Source organism: Hipposideros armiger, unplaced genomic scaffold, assembly GCF_001890085.2.
Source record: "Hipposideros armiger isolate ML-2016 unplaced genomic scaffold, ASM189008v1 scaffold_118, whole genome shotgun sequence".
Lineage (NCBI taxonomy): Eukaryota > Metazoa > Chordata > Mammalia > Chiroptera > Hipposideridae > Hipposideros > Hipposideros armiger.
The window spans coordinates 3092768-3112637 of NW_017731468.1; the positions used below are offsets into that span (position 1 = coordinate 3092768).

The 19870-nt window shown below is 43.7% G+C and overlaps 1 protein-coding gene across 13 annotated transcripts in view; it reads left to right on the top strand.

Moving 5' to 3' along the window:
* Window positions 1-19870, top strand: part of SLC8A1 (solute carrier family 8 member A1) — a 387692-nt gene that overhangs the window by 73257 nt on the left and 294565 nt on the right. For 2 of the 13 annotated variants that reach the window (XM_019647921.1, XM_019647919.1), the window contains exon 1: window positions 4757-4961. The exons of 10 other annotated variants lie outside the window; for them this stretch is intronic. The gene's annotated coding sequence lies outside the window, so the exon portion shown is untranslated. Of the gene's footprint in view, window positions 1-4179; window positions 4282-4756; window positions 4962-19870 lie in introns of those variants that run through there. One more of the 13 variants, XM_019647922.1, reaches the window with a different exon arrangement.

The following is a 19870-nucleotide window of genomic DNA, read 5'->3' on the forward strand; positions in this document are numbered from 1 at the left end:
TCATTGTATAGAATTCTGTATAACAAAAATGATAGCATAATTATTGCCCATAATGAGATGGACTGAATATGAAGAGCCTAATTATATGGAACCTTTTTGTATACTTTATGGATATCATTTTTATAGAACTTTACCAATAATAATAAAAACAACATCATTTATTGAATAATTACTATGATCAGAAACTCTGTCAAACACATTATATACATTTTTATCCTCCCCATAGCTCCTTGAAGGAGATCTTTACCATCTAGGTTTTCCAGACAAAGATATTGTGACTCAGAGAGGTTAATAAACTTCCCTAAGGTCACACAGCCTGAGGTGATATTCTGACTCTAGATAGTCTGACTCCAAAGCCTTAACTCTTAACCAATCTCTGTTGTTTTCTGACCCTCTAGATCAGCGGTTCTCAACCTTTCACAGGGGTCACCTAAGACCATCGGAAAACACATATTTTCTATGGTCTTAGGAACCGAGACACCGCTCCTCTATCCGTCTCCAGGCCCACATGCAGATATGCCCACATATGAGTACCCGGCGACCCCTGTGAAAGGGGTCGCAACCCACAGGTTGAGAACTGCTGCTCTAGATAATGATTCTGTCACTGAGTTACTCACTGGTAACCTTACCATTGGCAAAGTTGTGGGATATAGACTAGATGTGACCTTAATGTAATAAGGGGCAGAAATGAAAAACAAAAGTGTTAAGGTTTTGTACAAGCCCAACCCTTGACTGTAAGTTGCTCAAATGCAGAAGTGCAGGCACCTGATATCCAAAGACTGCGACAAATTCACAGGAAGTGGGTGATCTCACAGCATGGGGTGTAAGAAAGAGCATAGTTTATAACTGTGAATCTGATAGGAAGGCTGTTCCCACCCAGTATCAGGGCCCACTTACTGAATAGGGTTCCAGTTTGGTGCTCAACTGGTCAAAACAAAACAGAGAAGTAAAAGTTTAATTGCAGGAACAAGACACCAGGGAAGGAACAATAGCACTTAGAAGTCAACAAAGAACCCCCAGAACGCTGAAGCAAAAACCCCTGGATCCAATCAGCAGCAACAAACACCCAAAGGACAAATGGAGCCAGTGACCCACTCAACATCCCTAGGTATGGGAGGGGCTAATGCTAAGCTCCACCAGCTGGCCAGGCGGAGGGTGCTCTAATCATTTTTTTTTAAATGTAGAAATCAGAATCAGATTGAGCCCATGAATAAGCAGAGTTGAATGGTAAAGACTAGCAAAATTTAAATGAGATGGGGGAAGTCCTGATTCTATATTAACTCACTTGTGAAGCCCCAAGCACTGAAAAAACAACAACAATGATGGTAGCTCTGACCTAAATAATTCAAAACAGTGCCAGCTGCGGGAAGAAGGAAGGGCTGCTAAGGAGAGATGCTGGTACCCTGCACTGTGCTGGGCTCCCAGGATTCAGGACATGACAGGAATTGCATTACAACAAAGTAATTTTTCCCCGAGTATTGGGTGTTTTAGTAAAATACTAAATATATATTTTTTTTAAGTTTGGTACCCCAGATCATATGTCTAATTGTTCCATGAACTGGATAAAAAAAGTTGGACCAAATTCACAACTTTTATACATGGTCCAAAAATGAGTTGGCTAAAATCTCCTGAAGATTTGCAGGAAAATAGTTCATGAAAATCTGAACCATCATCAGCGTATATCAAGTGTTAGTGAAATCCCCGTGGAGTCCCCAAAATGGCCATGCCCTCCTGCTTGGAAACATAACAGTGGAAACTCATAACTGAATCTCAAGTCCCAAGGAAAGAATGGCAATCACTATTCAAGAATACACTTAAGAAATAATATTGCCATTGGAATGTAAATCACCACCTTCCTACATGCATTATGTCTTCTTTCCAAAGCCACAGACTGCCGCAGCCTCGCAATTTCCTCACCTAGAGCTTTGTGCCAGTGATGTAGCCTCTGATAATTCTTGTAATAAAAACCCAGTCATGCTTGACATTTAGGAGGGAGCAAAAGGTTCGGTTTGCCTCGGGGCCCTGGAACCCTTATAAAGATTCCTTTAGTGAGAAATGAAAGGCAAAATAAAAATTAGGGGTTCAGACATTGCGCCAAATCAAAAAGGGTGCCAAATTTAAAGTAGGCGCTAGACTACTTTAAAGGTTCTAGGTAAAGAGAGGACCATTTAATGGAGGTTCCCCTCCTCCCCCAATAAACCAAACTAACCTAATGTCAATCTAGGTTGGAAGAGAGGAGGAATAACAAGACCCAAGATGCAGGCTTTATGCCTTTTTAAGGGGCTGCCAAGAAGGACTCTGGGCACCAATGGAACATAGACTTTAAGGACAGTGTCAGATGGGTAATTTATGGGGTTTATCACTTTGTGAGGTATATAAATGCGTAATCACTATGTTGTCTTATACACCTGAAACAAAACAAAACAAAAAAAGTAGAACAAGGCCCTTGTTACCCCATGTCACAATCATGCTTCCACTTTCCAGAAAATCTGAGCTTTCACTAAGTGGTCCATAATAGCACTAATAGACCACACCTTTTCCACAGAGTGTATTTCTAATAAGATGTACTCCACGTTTTCATTTAGCTCTTTCACTCCGCTCTTTCAGTTAGCTTTGTCCCATTTCCTATGGGTGGAGTCTTTAGACTCCTGTGCTTTTCTCTGTGTCATTTAGAAAGCCCCCACTTTGCTCTCCAAGCCCCTTTTGTAGAGTGTGAGCCAAACGTCTGCCTCCCACACTCCCTTAAACTCAGGACCCTAAGGAACTTTTGGCTGAGGACAGAGAGATAGTGACCTTCTGTGTCTCTCTACATGTGATTCTGGGCACACGCACTCATCAGTGCAGTCTAACAAAAAGTTTGTGTGCAGAGAGTGGCTTCCAAGAAAATTTAACTCATAAGCAAGAAAAGGAAAATGTTCTTAGAGAGAAATGATTCCTGGGAATGTACAAGACAAGAAGAAGCTTGGAATTTCCTCCACCGTGCTGTGTGACCTCAACCACTGGAGGGAACTCAACAAACTCCTGCTAATTAAAATGTGGGCCCCCTTCTGGCAGCATGCACAGCACTAGTAAGTGATGCTGACATGCGGATCCCAGGCCTGCTCCAGATCTACTACATAAGAAAGGGCACTCCCAAGGTTATGCATATGCACATTCTCATGGGAGCAGGATTGGCCTAGAACAGTAGTTCTCAACCTTGGTTACACAGAAATCAACCAGGGAACCCACAGAGATTGCAAGTGAATGGGTCTGTCTGGGGTGTGGCCTAAACACTGGGATTTTTAAAAGCTCCCCTGTCGATTCTGAGGTGCAGTCAGAGTTGAAAGCCACTGGCATGGAGGCAGAGGACGGCTACATCTGTTAGCCCCTCTTGGTCTCATAGCCAAACAGTGGGGTTCCCGGTCAGAATCTGTCTTTTCTTATGGGCTGGCTGCCCCAGAGCGGCACTGTAAGTACTGGGGAGAACTCTGCCAAAGGATTTAACATTTTGCCTAGCGCTCTACAGCTCTCTCCTCTAACCTTCCCCATAGAGCTGCCCCTGACCCCCCACACCTTGGCAAACCACACCAGTGGTTTGAAATACAAACTGGTGCTTTAAAATATAATACGAACTTGAAGTCCTGCTTGAGAGCTACAACAGCAGAGTCTCAGATGGGACGCTAAAATCTGCATTTTGAACAAGCTTCCCAGGTGTCTGATGTGCAGCCAGGTTTGTGAACTCCACAGTAGGTCTAGCCTTTCATCCTGCCAAGTCATTAAGGATTTGTAAGGATGAATGAGCTGTCAAGAGAGCAAGAGCCTGGTGCAATGCTCCTTTATTAATTATGGGGAAGTGATGTATTGGCAATGATAGTGCTTCTCTTGGAAAGGGCAATGAATGGTTCGTCGATTGCTGCATTAGATCGTTCCCAGCTCAACCATACTGCTCAGCTTTTACTCCTCTCTGTAGTTTAAAAGCTGCATGGCTTTCACATTAAACAGTCTCTTGGTCTTTATTCCCAGGTGAGCTGCAATCTTGGAGGGAAATGCCAAGACAGAGAATCTTTCCGAGTTCTTGGCTGGGGAATACCTCTCTCCCCACCCCCATATCCTTATCTGCTTGTGTCAGCAGCTACTAGCCAGCGTGTTGCTGTGCATGTCTGATATGTAGGAGAAACTCGGAGTGAGGATTTAAGAGAAAACCACTGCTATATCCCCGATCCCTTTGCTAAAAGAGAGCTTCCGTTAGCAGAGGGATAGAAAGTGGAAGAAGAAAGATATACCCGATTAACAATTTCAGAGGTGAGAAACGAGTAGGGAGAGTTGGGGTTGGGGTTCTGTCTGTCGGTGAGGCGAGGAAGGTTGAAAAGTTGCAGTGCCTGTCTGCATGTGCAACCGATGGGCTGGGCGCCGGAGAGAGCGCTAGCGCGCAGCCGGAACGCACTGCAGAGCCGGGGGGAATCGAAAAAATCTCAGCAGCTGCGAGGCTGGAAGAGCTCGCTACCGGCTTAGTGCTCCAGAAACGCGCCGGCTCTACTACCCGGCGGTGGCCGAGGGCACCAGGGGACCCTCAGGGGTGCCGGGGCGCGGGGACTCGGAGGGCCGCGGCGGAGGCGGCGGCGGCGGGAGCGGGGCCGAGCACGCGTGTGAGCCAGTGCGAGGCTGCGGGCGGCCGGCGGGCGGCGGGCGGGCGAGTGTGCGCGGGGGGAGGGGAGCGCGCACGCCGCCCGGGCCCTGGCCCTCCCAGCCTCCCGGCCTCGGCGCTGCCTCCCGCCCGCGCGCACCGGCTGCCCGCTGCCGCCGCTCCTGCTCGCGCCGGCGCTGCACGGGAACCTGCCCGCGGTCCCCAGCTTTGTGCTTCCCGCTGAAGATGGGAGCGACCTCTTCCTGATCGGGAGATATTTAAAAGGAGGGGGTGCGCCGTATTTCCTACTAGCGTGGAGGAACAGAGGGAAGGATCTATCCACACTTCCCCAAACCAGGTAGGATCTTATGATGGGCAAGCCGGAGGGACTGGGTCTGATACCGCCAACTATTTTCCATTTGTTGTTCGTGAGGCTATACTTCCCTCCGCTTTGACAAAGGACCGGCTCCTAAATCGTATGTGTGTGTGTGTGTGTGTGTGTGTGTGTGTGTGTGTGTGTGTGTGTGTCCACACATGTTCCGGGGTGTCCACGCTTCTCGAGGAATGAGATCGTTCAGGCTTGAGCCTCTGGGTGTGAGTGTGCCTGCCTGCGGGTCCTGGCTGCCGGAAGCAAAAGGGGCTGCTAAGCAGCGATGCTGCACCCTGCACCGCTCTGGGCTCTTGAGGCTTCGGGGCGCAAAGAGCTAAGTCCACCCGGAATACAGCGCTACTGGGGATCCAGGCGTCCCCACCCACTGGGCTCTGCTTCGCGGTCATCCCTCCTCCTGGTAATCCCTGGGTTCTTCCCCAAAGCCACGCTCTGGAGTCCTCTTTTCTGCCGAGCGCTGGTTGCTCCTTCACCTCGGACTGCGGAGCTGAGGGAGGTGTGGCCCGGGCCGGGAGAACAGATATGGGAGAAATGCAGCGGGGGAGTGGGCTGAAGGGTCCGGGTTTCCGGGCATTGCGCCGGGGTGGGCTTTGGGGATTCTGCACGTACAGGCATTCACCTCCCCCTACCCCCAAAAGATTCGAGGGGAACTTTGCAGATGCATATCTGTCTGTGGAGCTTTGCTGGCTCTTGGGGAAATGGTCTGTGTTGTGAGATGTGAGGATACCCTTCTTGGCTCCACCTTAATGAAGAAGAGGGAGGTCTTATGGGTGGACACTCGGCTAGAAAAACCAAATCCGCCCAGGCGTTGCTTTTACAAATACAGTATGTGTGCGTCCTTGATTTTTAAAACCCCCCTCCCCCCATGGATTCCGGTGACTGATGAATGGCCTGTGGGCTCGCAGTTCCGATTTCCCTCTGCCAGACAAAGTGGCAGTGGTTGGGTTCAGAGCAGAATGATCAAATTTTACAAAGAATGTTTGAAGAGAGCACTGTGCATGGTGTCTGCAGTCATTGGGAAGAAAGTCATGCTTTGTACTAGGGATCGGTTTTAACCCCCCCCCCCCCCCCCCCCCCTTAGGCTGACTGCCTTGCTGGCGCGCTCTGTCTCCCTCCTGCTAGTCAGCCACTAGTGGTTGTGAATGTAACAATACAAACTTTGTCCTGCTGGAGGTGTAAAGACTAAAAAGAGAAAAAAGGATATCAGTAGGACGTGTAATGGAAGAAGCGTTTTAAAAAATGACAGACGTGGTAAAGACAGTACAGGTATCTTGATCACGAAGGAGCTAGCTAGCGGAGTAGGTGGAAATTCTGATCCGATCTGCCGAAAGGCAGAGCTTGAGTATCTCCAAACATGAGCAATAATGAAACATCCACAATCCAGCATAGGTGTCAAGATGGAAAGGAAATGGGGAGCGACCAGGAGGGGATTCTCAAAGCATACCTCCCACCCATGCCCCCAGCACACACACATAGCCTCACATGTTTTCTCTTTCTCTCCCAAAGCTACCCCCTGCAGCAAGTCAGGAAAGGAGGGAGGAAAATATATCTAGATGTTTCATTCATTGCATATAAGAAAACAAAGCCAGAATAGGGATGATTGTTTTTAGGTTCCTCTTTCAAATCCTCTGTTACTTGGGTTTAACTCTGGGTTTTGCTAAACTTGCTTAATTGGGAGGTTAGGCGGGTATGAAGGAAGGAAGGAAGGGAGGGCTAGCTCCATCTTTGGGGCTTTGTGAGGGACAAGGAGGGGAAAGACCCACTTATTTCATCAAGAAGCAAGATGTGTTTTCTTAAATGGTTTTCATTTTATAAATTCTGCCTGCTTGCAGGATTCCATTTGGATCTAAAGGCTCTTTAGTTAGGATTTCTCCCAGCTACTATAAAAGGATCCCTGATTTTTTGTCCCCTCTAAAATGGCTGTTGTCTTTTATTAAATATGGAATGATTAACTCCTAAGGGGGGGAAAAAAGAGCTAGACAAAGGTAAACTATTATTTACTGTTGAGCTGTGCAGACATTGCAAAGGAGTAAGTGTCCACGATAATTAGGTTTCGTTTACTGTCTTGCAAGCTTAACAGGGCTGGAAGAGGAAAAGTAATGAATTGAGAGTATGAAGGCTATGCGTTATATCTATGTCTCTGTTTATTTCTCTACCTACCTATCTATTTTTATATTTAATTTTTACCGTTACTATCTAATGGTTTCTACTGTATCTTTTTGGATTAAGATTGAAAACTAGATAACCCTTTTGTTAACTGTGAAGGGGAAGGAAATGCATAGCAGTAGCTGTGCTTTAAACTCCAAATAAAATTACAAAAAGAAGGTGAAATATAGTCAGTAACACCTACAGGACTATTTGCAAGAATTAAGTTAATTGCTCTTTTTAGCTTACTATGTTTTGAGAAAAAAATATATTCCAAGAGAGCTTCAACATTTTGTTAGCAAGCTATATTTAACATGTTTTTTATCAGACAAAAATAGACTTTTATTTATCTTGCAAAGTAAACGCATCGTTCCTTCCCTCTAAGTACTTAATGTGTTTCTTTGACAAAATAAATGATGAGGAAACTTTGCATATCCACTGAAGTTGGATTCTCCTTTTAAAGCAAGTTAAAGCATTCATTTAGCTCATGGGTGTGTTTCTCCCAAAGTAAGTGCATTTTAGGACTTGACTATCAGGTTTTCATGTTGCAAATCAGTGAGAAGAGCCCTTTTTCCATGATGCCTTCAGGTAGAGGGAGAATAGCATGCAGGTAGGAAGCAAGCAAGGCTGCCCCATCGGCAGGGACATAAACAACATCAAAACAAACAGAAATTAAATCAGGAAAAAGAAATATACAATTAAAAGAGGTGGTTAGAAACACACATATCTTTCATGGCTTATATTTTTGCAGAGTGCATGTGTGTTGCTTTTAACTAAAAATTAGATTGTTGCTTTACATTTGCTAAGCACTTTGGAATCAACGTGCGATGACCTTTCTCTTCTTCCTGATCCTTTCATTCTTTTTTTTTTTCTCCTCTAAGGGGTAAATGTCTCTTCCCAAAACATCTTCCCAAATCATCCAGGCCTCATAGTTAGATCCCTCATCATAAGATCTACCAAATAGTCTCCCATCTGACCAAATTCTCCTGCTCCCTCTTGTGGCAAATATTTTCCCCGACTTTCCCTAGGTTCTGAGTCTCATCTAGTTATCAGAATAATCCCCTTAGCTGCCTCTCACTTCGGTTCTAATTCTTAGTAGTATTCGTGGCTCCCCAAGCCACTGAGTTGCTGAATTAGCTGTTTCCAGTTTACTCTCTGAACAAAGGGATGGCTAATGCTTGGAGACATACTTGAGATGTAGTGGAAGGAAATGTCAAGTGTTTTCTGACCCATTGTGATGGACTAGATTCTGGGAATGTAAGCTTTCAGACTGCCTTGAGGTTTTGATTTGGACTCAGGACTAGTCCGGTGAGGCCTCATTAAGTGTATTGGGATTATTTCCAGTTTTCTTTCTTTGTCTTCCAAAAGGTATGCGTGTGTGTGTGTGTGTGTGTCCATCTCTCTTTCTTCCAGCCTCCCTCCCTCCTCAGCCTCACATGCACATACACACATCACAAAATATATTTCTACAACACGTATTTCTAATACTTAAACTAATCAATGATTAGGTTCTCAATAGGGTCTATAAATCAAACAGTCCATTTTCTGAATAGGAGACTCCTAAGGTAAACCACTCTTACTGGTATGTTTTTATCCAAAGCAGCTCAGAGTCAAATTAGGAGGTTGGGCCATTTTCCTGGTGTGCTGACATACCTTGGAAGACAGTTCCTCACAGCCCTTGTTACCTTCTGTGTTTTTGGTAGGCTCTCTTTGCTGACAGCTCTCTGTATTGAACGCTAAGTGTTTTAAGTTTGCGCTTGTCCTTTGATCTGCACAGCCAAGAGAGTGTAGTAAGTAACAAGACAGAGAGGTTCAGGAGAACCATTTTCTCTTTACCTGAAACTTTCTAGTCAATTTCAGGAGAAGAAGAAGAGGAATTCCAACTGGCAGCTGAAGTGAAGGAAATGCATTTGTGATCTGGGGATATGAAATACAGAATGGGGAATATAATCCACAATGTTGCCAAGATTATATAAGGTGCCAGATGGGCCCTGGACTTCTCAAGGGGATCACGTTATAGACTGTGTGGATGCCTGATCAATGTGCTATACACCTAAAGCTGAAGTAGAATAATATTATATGTCAACTATAAGGGAAATATATGTGTGTGTGTGTGTGTGTGTGTGTCATGACTTTTCCGACAACCATATATATATATATATATATATATATATATATAGTCAAGAGAGGTGGAATATAGCGTAAGGAAGATAGTCAGTGGTATTGTAACAGTTATATATGATGTCAGAGGGGTAGTAGCTTGGGGGAGGGAGTTTATCATTTTGTGAAGGGTATAAATGTCTATTATGTTGCTTTGTACACCTGAAACTAAAGAAAAAAAAAGTTATTTTATAAAATGATTTGAGGAGGGCAAAACATCCCTAGGTTCCTAGGTTCAAAGCATTTATCCATCTGCCAGCATAGGATATGAAATTCTCAGAGACATTCTTTTGAATAAGTTATTTCCTCCGGTCCCTAACAAAATGCGGTGATGTTATCTAAGAAGGAGCTACCATTAATTATCACAAACCATTAGCATGTTATTCATTTTTTTAACTTGCATTGGTTTATCAGATCAGCTTGCAGATAGAAAACTCCTGAGGGCCTGGAACACAGGAAGATGCAGAGGAAGTGAAAAAATTTTGAAACTAAGTTGCTGCCCAGTTAATACCCTGAAACCGCCCTTCTGGTGGGGAAGTGTGAGGAACCTGCCTGCTTGGGAGCCCAGCTGCTGAGAGTAGCCAGACACAAGCAAAGACAAACTCTCACACCGAAATTTTACTTGAAATTTTACTTCCAGGGCAGCAAAGGCAATAACAATTTGATTCTTTCCTGTAAGGTTAGCCTTTTTAAGTCTTCTGAGAAATGTGCAAAATATTTTCCCTAGTGTGAAATGATATCCTTAAAATCTTGAATGGCTTCTATTGTATCATTTAGGAATATTCACACCAGTAACTTAGAAAGCGTGTGTGATACTGATGCAGACACATGGTTTCTTGTGTATGTAATACACATAGGAAAATACATGTAAATAGAAGAATCCATCTTCATTAAAAAAAAAAAAAGACAGAAAGTAATCACTTTGTAGATGGCATTGCGTGTGAAGTCAGCATAATCAATAATTTCCTGGTTGAATCTAATGTGAGATGAAGTCAAACAGACAAGTGGGTGATTCAGCAATTTATTTCCACCTAACCATGATATTTATTGAGCACTCAGTGTGTGCAATGTGATGGACTTTCCAGAGACTGCAGATGATGAAGAGGAGTTCTTTGACATTTGGTGAGCACCCTTTATGTTTCAGGGACCCATCTAAGCACTCTGCACGTGTTTTCTCATTCAGCTTTCGTAAGTGCCCTGCAAGGAAGCATCCTATCCCCATGTAAAGATGAAGACAGTGGCTCCATTAAATACCCAAGAGTTAATAGGTGACGATACTAGTTTTTGAAGCTGTTCAAAAGCCATGTTCTTTGTGCCAAATTCTCTGTGCTTAGGGATGTCATGATTTAGAACAACTAAATACTGGGCCCAGTGAGATGGATCACTGCAGCTAATGAGCAAAGTGCTGTAGAGATGAAAGGGAGAAGAGAACATCGGAAAAGGCTTCATGGAGGAGGCGGCATTTTAGTTCCTTCTCGGAGAGTAAAAAGGACTTTAAAAATAAATAAAGCCTAGCTATTTTTAAATAAACAGCCCCAGCTAATTTATGACAAGGACAACCCTGGGGCAATGTTAGGGCCATTTCCAGACTTTTCAAATCAGCTGTCTGTCACAGTCGGGACCATGCCATGGGAACCGTGCATTTGGAACAAATGATAGCATAAGCATTCATAAATGTATTTTGCACATGAACCCAACATTTATGATGAATTTTCAGCACATCCTCAGAGGAGAGAGGCTGTAACAGCCTGAGAGGTCAGACAAAGGACAGACCACCTGCCAGCCTGCTCCTCTCTTAAATTTCTTGGTTATGTTTTCTGTGCTATGACCGGTGGTTTTTCTTTGTTTAGCACCAAATGGCTCTGGTGCTTTCTCCCTTGAGCTTCTTCAGCTCCTCACCTCTGCTTCTCCTTAACAGCAAAGGACCTAGGGCCCTTGGCTCTATTCTGTTTGATGGATTGCAGCTAGTCCTAGCAGCAGGTTTAGAAAGTCGGACTGCTTACTCTACCTGCAAGGCTAAATTTCCCCCGTAGACAGCGGTAGAGCCCCCAGAGTGAGTGGCATCAGCTAGGAACAAAAGGATAGAGTTTGAAGAGGTGCTCAGTCATATATCACATGTCTTACACAAGTTCCAAGTCACTCTTCCAAAGCAATCCACCTTTCAAATGTTGGGAGCTGTGAGCCCCTGAGAGCTGGAATGTGTGCGTTGGTGCTGAGCAGAGTGATGGCTCTTTGTTCCCCTGACTGTTCATTGTCTTCTGTAGGACACACAGCTTAGCTGTTTTAAGAGCTTCTCTTTCATCTGTGCTCTTGCTTTAGAACCACTGCTAGTTGCTCTGGAAAAGACATCAGAGATCATCTGTTTTGTTTTGTTTTGTTTTGTTTTTAAACAAATAAGTATAGGGGAGGCATATGAAATGGAGTGCCTTTATGAGGGTGAAATTGGGGATAGTTGAATCCAGATCTAGGACTCTGAAGCCACTTCATGAACGTCACATTTCCCTTTTCTCTTTGATAATGAAGACGACCTCCAGAAATGTGCCTGTATTTTCTGGCCTCTGGAGTCCCTGGATGAATAGCAGCGATTCCCCAGGGTAGAAAGAGAACCCTGACTTTTGCTTCTAGATTGAGGATGTTTACTCATAGAACGAAGGGCCCTAGGGAGCTCAGACTCACATTCTCAGAGGTCAGCAGACATATCATGATAGTTATTATATTTGTTTGAATTCAGCACATGGTGTATTTGACATTATGCACGGTACTTAACTTCTCTCTGCCTCATTTTCTTCATCTATTAAATGGGTAAATGGGAATAATAATCAAGAGTATTATAGGGTTTTTTGGTTTTTTTGAAGAATAATGTGTTAATACTTGTAAAACATTCAGAGCAGTTTCTGGCACAGGAGTGCCCGGTAAGGATTGGTTCTCATTTATTACCTGAGAGATGAACAGTGAGAGAACCCCGGTGGCTACCTGTGTGCCTTTACATGAACTTGCTAATTGTGGGAGGTTGTCATGGAGAGGTGAAGGAAGATAGGGACACACACAATGGCATGCACCAAAGGTCACAAAGCTGTCTTTGAAAGGGCCACATAGTAAGTATTTGTGGCTTTGTGGGCCATGGGGTCTGTCACGATTAGTCAGCACTGATGTTTTAGCGAGAAAGCAGCTATACGAGTAGACACTGCTTATATGAATGGACTTGCTGTGTTCCATAAAACATTTATTGACACTGAAATTTGAACATCATATAATTTCCACATGTCATGAAATATTGTTTTTTTTCATTTTTTCAAATATGTAAAGATGTAAACAAATTTAATTTCATGGACCTTATAAGAACAGGTGGCAGGCTTAGTTTGATCTGTTGGTCGTCATTTGCCAGTTCCCAACACACAGATAGATTGTGAGACATACAAAGGTGAGGAATCTTAGCAATTGGATTGATGCTGTGGGAAGAGAGATGGCCTAAAAACTCACAGACCTTGTTTCTTCTGAGATGTGTGGCTTTGAAAAATTTTTTATGTTATCATGGCCTGAGTTTTCATGTCAGGAACTCAGGGAATGGGCAAAGTTGGATGATTTTTAGGTGTCTTCCTAGCAATAAAACAGTTTTACAAAGGGAAATTAGACATTCAAGATGGATCATGGAGGACAGGTAGAAAAACACAAGAAAGGAAAACGTGATGCATCTTTGGGTAGTTTTCATTTTAGTAGCTCAGTTGACTACCGGGAGACAAGTGCTGGGTTGTGGGTGATGACCTTGAATACCAGCGTGATGGATTCGAATATCAGAGCTTTAGGTTGTTAGCAAAATTCCACAATTTCACAGATCAGGCTGGAAAAGGCAAAGTGACTTTGTCTAGGGCCACGTGACTGGTTGGTGAGAACCGAGACCAGCGTGCACGTCTTTTGGCCCCCAGGCCAATGATCCTTCCACCCACCACATGGCCCCAGCAGTGTGGTAGAATGCAGTTATCACGTTGCACGTCTGTGACCTCAGAGGGGAAAAGTCTCACATAAACTACAAAAACTACTTTCAGTATTTTCTAAAAAGATGATCTCATACCCCCCAGCATATCTAAGAAGGTAGGTCTGTGAGTAATCCCATGTCAGAGAAGGGTAATTGCAAAAGTGTCAACCTAAGGCCTTGTGCTCCCAATAACCTTTTGCTTGGCTTCCTGCTGACTATCTTAAATGCCAGTTACACGTTACTTCTTCAGCAAAGCCTTTCCTAATACCTTAGTGGGGCAGGTCCTCCATTACTTACTCCTGCAGGACTGTGTTTTTCCTTCAAAGCATTTATCAGTTAATAATCATGTTTCTTTTTATAACAGTTGAATTGACATCTCTTATCCGTCTTCCCAGCTAGATAATAAATGCCAGGATGAGAGAGATTGTGTCTGTTTAGCTCATGGGCCTGAGCCCCAATGCTTTGCACATTGTCAGACACAAAATATACATTTGCTGAATGAATGAATGAATGTTCTTTTATTAGTCATTACTATTGATGAAAACAGTTCTTGCTTAAACAAAGGCTTCATAGACAGATGGGACTGTCTTTAGTTACTAATTAAATAATTAGCATTTCTTTCTCCACTGACTTTTTCTCTCTACCTTTTTAATTGGCCCTCTCTGATCTTGACCTATCACAGAAAATCTTGGCAGAGTTACTAATATTAAAATCATAACACTTAAGACAATATTGAAACAGCTCTTCAAATACAAGTGTATGGGTTTGGTTTACAGGGCTTATTCACTGCATGCCTTATTTTGTAGAGAAACTGTATGTTTCATAAACTGTTCTCAGGGATTTGTGTAAACATTTCACGTTTTTCCATAAGCCACTCAGTTTATTCCCCTAAATAATAAAATTGTGCTAGTTCCTTTCTAAGCTGCTTTTATTTTAAAAATGAATTTGTTCTGTGTACATATACACTTGGTTTTCGAGTCATGTAACTGAGTATGTCGTCAGGAACTTGAGAAAATTGTAGTATAGACTATTGATGAAGGGTCACCGTAAGATGAGCATCTATTGGCTTGAGTTTTTTTCTCTAAATATTTCTTTTTATTTCCTATTTCTGCTCTTCTCAAGAGCATCTTATTCTCTCAAGGACTGTGATTTGAGGCCGTGTGGCAAAATGTAAAAGACTTACAAACCTCGAGCTGATGGGATACTATCTCCTGAAAAGCAATCTACTTGAAGATGTAGCTTAATGACTCAGGGAAAATGCTGATGAAATTCACCAGCCTCTGCTCACATAACCAGTATTTTCCTTGTTAAAAAATATTTTTTTTGGGAAAAAAAAGCATTCTGGAGGTTCTTATCACATAGCTTGAAATTGGATTCTGTATTAAACATTCCCAGTCTCAAAGGGCAGATTAGAAAGCAAAAAGAGTGACTGAAAAGATTTACTCTGGAGTTGAAGTGATCAGGGGTAGTAGATAGTGCCCCATAAAGAGCCTGTCATTTAAAGAACACAGCTTTCCTCAGCACCCAAGGCTTCCAGTTTGGGGTGTATGGTTCTGCGTATTTTATACCTCTATTCAGGGCTGTTGTATGGAACCTAGAGAGAAAGTCCCCATTTACGCTGGGTCTTTGTCACACGTCAGAGAAGTGTCCTAGCAATCCTTAACTGTTTCTGCTTAGAGAAGGCAGAACTAACCCTTGGCAAAATTATGAAGTAGATGTAAGTTACTCCCGGTGCTTTAATCTCATTTTTGGAGGCCCCGGTGATCTACTAGGGTTCATTCTGCTCTGTCCTCCCCTCCCCACCGCTCCACACACACTCACCAAGGGGCTTCATGTTTTGATGTTGCCTGGAATCTCAATCTGAGAAGGAAAACTCATCTGATATATTGGGTTGTCAGAAAAGTCATGACATTTTTTCTGTGTTTTTCGTTGCAAAAATGCGCCATGACTTTTCCGACAACCCAATATTATGTCATATTAGCATCCTACTGATATTACAGTAACCATTATCTTCTACTTTTTAGGCATGACCTCCCATCAGGTACATTATTTAGTTCCACTGCTCTCCAGTGTGTGTTTGCAAACATGGCCCATGGCCTTTATGCCACTTGTACCCTGCGACCCAGTTCTGCCCTTTGTGCCTTTCAACCCTTTATGTCAGTATCTCTCCAGGGGTGGTGTCAGAACTGCCTAAACCAGAATTACCCAGGGAGCTTGTTAAAATTCAAATTGGGCGTTCCTCTTTAGAACTACTGTATGTCTGATGGTAGGGCCCAATTATTTGCATTTTAATGAACTTCCTAGGTGATTCTTAGGTGAGCTGAAGTTGAAGAAGCATTGTTCAATGTCTTTATTCACATCATGTCTTCCTTCTGGAATGTCCTCTCACGCTCTCCAGCTTCTGTCATTCTTCCAATCCTCTCCTTGTATGGACTTTTCCACAGCCTTCCTAGTATTCATGGTCATTTGAGTAACAATCCCTTAAAGATGGCAGGGACCATCTGGGGATCATCTTGTGATCCCTGCTGTGTTTGGTCTGATGCTTTGCACACAGAGGCCACTCAATAAATGCTTGTTGAGTAAATGAATGGTTCACGCTCTAGAACTAGAAACATAGAGAGGGCTATACTTGACTCAAAAAAAAGAAACAGATTTCTTAAGTCAAAATGCCATCAAGCTAGCATGGGAAGTATTTTTACGTAGGCAATCTTTGTTGGTGACCCAGATATAAGTGCATGTATATGACCTCATTTTTCTGTGTGTAAGGCCAAAACATCAAAAAAAGGCTGTTGTTTCTCTTCAGGGTGGATGCTGAACAAATTATTGCCTGAAATGGCTGTTATTGTCCATCACGAGGCCCCTGAAAGATTCACGGAGTACAGAAGAGATGCTTTGAGGCCCTGCCTCGAGGAGCTCACTACACTTGAAACCTCTTGGTTGCAGGACTGTAGGCTGAGCAGTCTGAAGTTTCCAGAAACCTGGCTGTATTAACCCAAGACCCCAGGAGCTTTAACCTGGGAACTAGGCGGTCCCCTCTGAGCGTATCAAGGTGCCCTGATGGTCTCACTGTCTGAATGTCTGGAAAGTTCTCCTCTTCTGTGATTCTCTAGGAATGGAGGAGTTCTGTCTTCCAGAAAGGGGACTCGTTCCTGACTTGTATTAATGCCCCACTGGGATGTGAGCCTCTCTGGGGACATTATCTCACTCATCTTTGTAGCACAGTATCTGGGACTTATGAGTGACTAAGAACCTTGGCAGACAGATCTGTGAATGAATGTATTGTTTTCCCATTCCTTTGGATTATTTACCAGTTTAAAAATTTAAAAACAAGAAATAACGTCTTGACCCCAAGACTGTAAATTTGTGAGCTGTGTCGAGATTCTTCAAAAAAAAACTGTCGATTTATTGTTATTAGAGCAAAGTATTAATTTGTTATGCTAAAATGAGGTGTTCTCTCCAGCTCCACCCATTGTCCTCTTTTATTCTACTTTCACTTGCTCACTGCTAGGATTTCTTTCTCTGTTTTCTTTTCTTCTAACCAAATAGAAAAACCTTGAGATGATTACATGACTTGGGAGTAATTTCAGACCTCAGATTTTAGATGATGAGCCTCCAAATGGATCATCTTTTCCTTGGTACGAAATGAACAGGAGGGAGTGCTTATAAAACCCTCACTTGGAGGGTGGGGGGCAGGAGTCGGGAGGGGAACATAAAGGCTCTGATGAGATGGTGCAAACTTCATCCCTTTATTCATGTGGGAGATGGAGCAGCGCCGGAAGGTTATTCTGCTCTGCCGGAAGGTTATTCTGCTCTGAGTACTTAATAAAGGAGCTCTTGGCTACCATAGTATTTTTATTACCAGCATTGTTAACCTGTGTATTGTTAAACAAACAAAAATGGGCTACCATTTTGGAAAGCATTATGGTATCATCCAATGTGCCTGTCACTTATGTTTGTATGACTTCAGCCCCTTTACTTTTATGAACCGTTGATTTTTCTCATTTGGAAAATGGGAATGGTAATACCTGGTGCACTATTGTCAGAGCGGTCAGGGAGAGTGAATGCAAAGCAGTCAGTATAGCGTCTGGGACAAAGACAGCGCCCAGTCAGTGATTTCGGTCATTACTGTTGTAAATGCCCCCCGAGTGCGGGGGCCCTTGCCCTGCCCTGGTGCTGGCATAACGAATTCGGAGGACAATCCCTCCTGACTTTACATGGAGCTCAAGGTTAGCAGCGCGCCTTCCCTCTGAATTCCTCACATGTATGTACTATTGGAAGACCCCCTTCATTCTCCAGCTTTCTTCTTCCCGCCCACATTTCCATGTCAGTATGCAGAGTTAATCTATTTAAATTCTTGATGCACTTTCCCTTTTTGGAAGTGGGTTTTGGCTGGTGTTTGACTAGGTGTCCTTTTATTATACTGAGAGGAGAAGAAGATACATGCTTTGCTGAGAAAGTCCAAATTATGCATCAGGGCCCTCTCAACAGAGCACACTATCTTGGAATGCCAAAGAAACAAGCTGGGGCTCCCACGCCCAGGTGCTGGGGGCGATGCCAGGGCCCTACCCCCACTCGTCATGCTGGAGATCAGTTTTTCCAGCCTGAGGTTCTCTGCCCAAGAGCCTGAATTACATTCCTCTTCTCCATTTAACACTGACATTGGCTTTTCAGGGTGGTACTGGCCTCTGCTCCTTTGGGGGCATCTATTTCCATAGGGAACATTTTCAAATAGAAATGCCCATGTCCAGCGCCCAGATTCTCACTCACCACCAGAGATTTGGTGAACCCACACATGACCCTATGTGAACGATTTTATTTATTCCGTAAGCAGGTCTTCTGCGTGCCAGACTCTGCCCTAGGAATACATCAGGGAATGAAACAGACACAAGTCCCTACCCTTACAGAGTTTATATATACGAGAGCGAGAAATACAATAAACAGAACCAAAGTAAATTGGGTAGCACATAAAAAGTAATCAGTTCTTTATAGAAAAACAAAGTGGGGAAAAGGGCCAAGGGCCGCACCTCATGACTTTTCAATAACTTCTTCATTACCCTGACTCCTAAATCCATCTTTCCTTTTTTGGCCACGTTGCCTGACCATTTCTCCAGTGGCTTCTTTGATGAATGACGTGGGTGTTTTCTGACATGAGACAGGATCCTCACTCTAGTCTTCTGAGTTCAGGCCAAAGGGTTTGAGCCCTTACATGACCTCTCATGGCCTGTGCCCTACAGGACCTGTGCCAGTTTATCAGGCAGCAAAGAGGAAAAGCTCTTTTTGGGAAGCAAAATAATAATGATAATAGAGAGTTGCTGTGGAAACTGAGCTCCTTCCTGAAGTGTGGTCACGGCCTGAATGCCTGAGGTTGGGGGCCAGAACAGTAATTTGCAGCGTTGATGGAGATGGTAAGATAAGAAAAGTCATGTTCTGGCATCACATCATTGTCTAGAAGCATTGGGAAGTGCTGGCCACAGTAGTGGATGAGAATCTGTGGTTGCTTTAATGTTGCCTTAGAAACAGATTAATTTCTTAGCTTTGAGGCTTTCAGTCAGCAAGAATTACATAGAAGGGAATTCCAGGTCCGGAGGAAGGACAGTCAAGGAGTTTCTTGGAATCACCCCAGCTGCCAATCAATAGAATGAGGTTAGGCCGCCGGGTACACAGGACTGGTGGGAGTGCCAGAGGTATTCCTTCTCTCTGAGGCACGTTCTCCTTGGGAGCGTCTTGCAGGGAACCCACTGCCCTGCTGCCTCACTCCTCCTCAGGCCTCTGCCGTGGGTTTCTCTCCTTCCCTCTTGACACAGGCAGTTGGGTAAAGAGCTGTCTGCAGGTGCGTGTTCCCGTCCCTAGGAGCTCTCCCTTCAACATAGGCTGTTAGTCTTACTCAATTGGGTATCTTATCTCCATCCTTTGTCAGTGCCATTTAGTTCTCTAATTTGTTGGGGTTGTTTGGTTTGTTTTAAAACCAATAGCGAGCAGAAGATAATTTGGGGATCCTTGGTACTGCGCTGAAGACTCATTTGGATGATGTCATGGATAGTCCTAAGCAAGAACGGGCCATAGATGTAAGAGTTGATCCGAAACCACCATGAAAATCAGCCTTGTTTACAGAGTTCAGTAGATTGGGGCAGAATATAAGAAAGCCAAGCAACAGACCCAACATGTCCACAGCCTCCAGTTCCTGTTTAATTTTCATGGAAATGTATATTTGAGGGGACAATGAGAAAGGGTCAGGTAGATCTGCTTGACTCTGATGACAAACCAAGGGCCCTGGAAGATTGCAGAGAAAAGAACCGAGAAGGAACTCTCACTTAGAAAACACCTATCCCACGTCCTCATAAGCATGTGGATGTGGTATTAACTTAATAAAGAAAGAAGCTGTAGCTCAGCTAGTTCTCTCCAATTGCTTTATTGCCAGTAAGCTATAGCCGTGATTTGTGTCCACTGATTTCACAAATTATAACACTGGCACCTTTCAAATATAATCGTGATGTTTTTGAGTTAGCTGCAGAAGCCTCCTTCTTTTTTTCTCTGGTGCTGTGATGGATTTTTATTGCTTCATCCACCCTTGATGTCTGGTACTCTTTTGGCTAAAAATGTA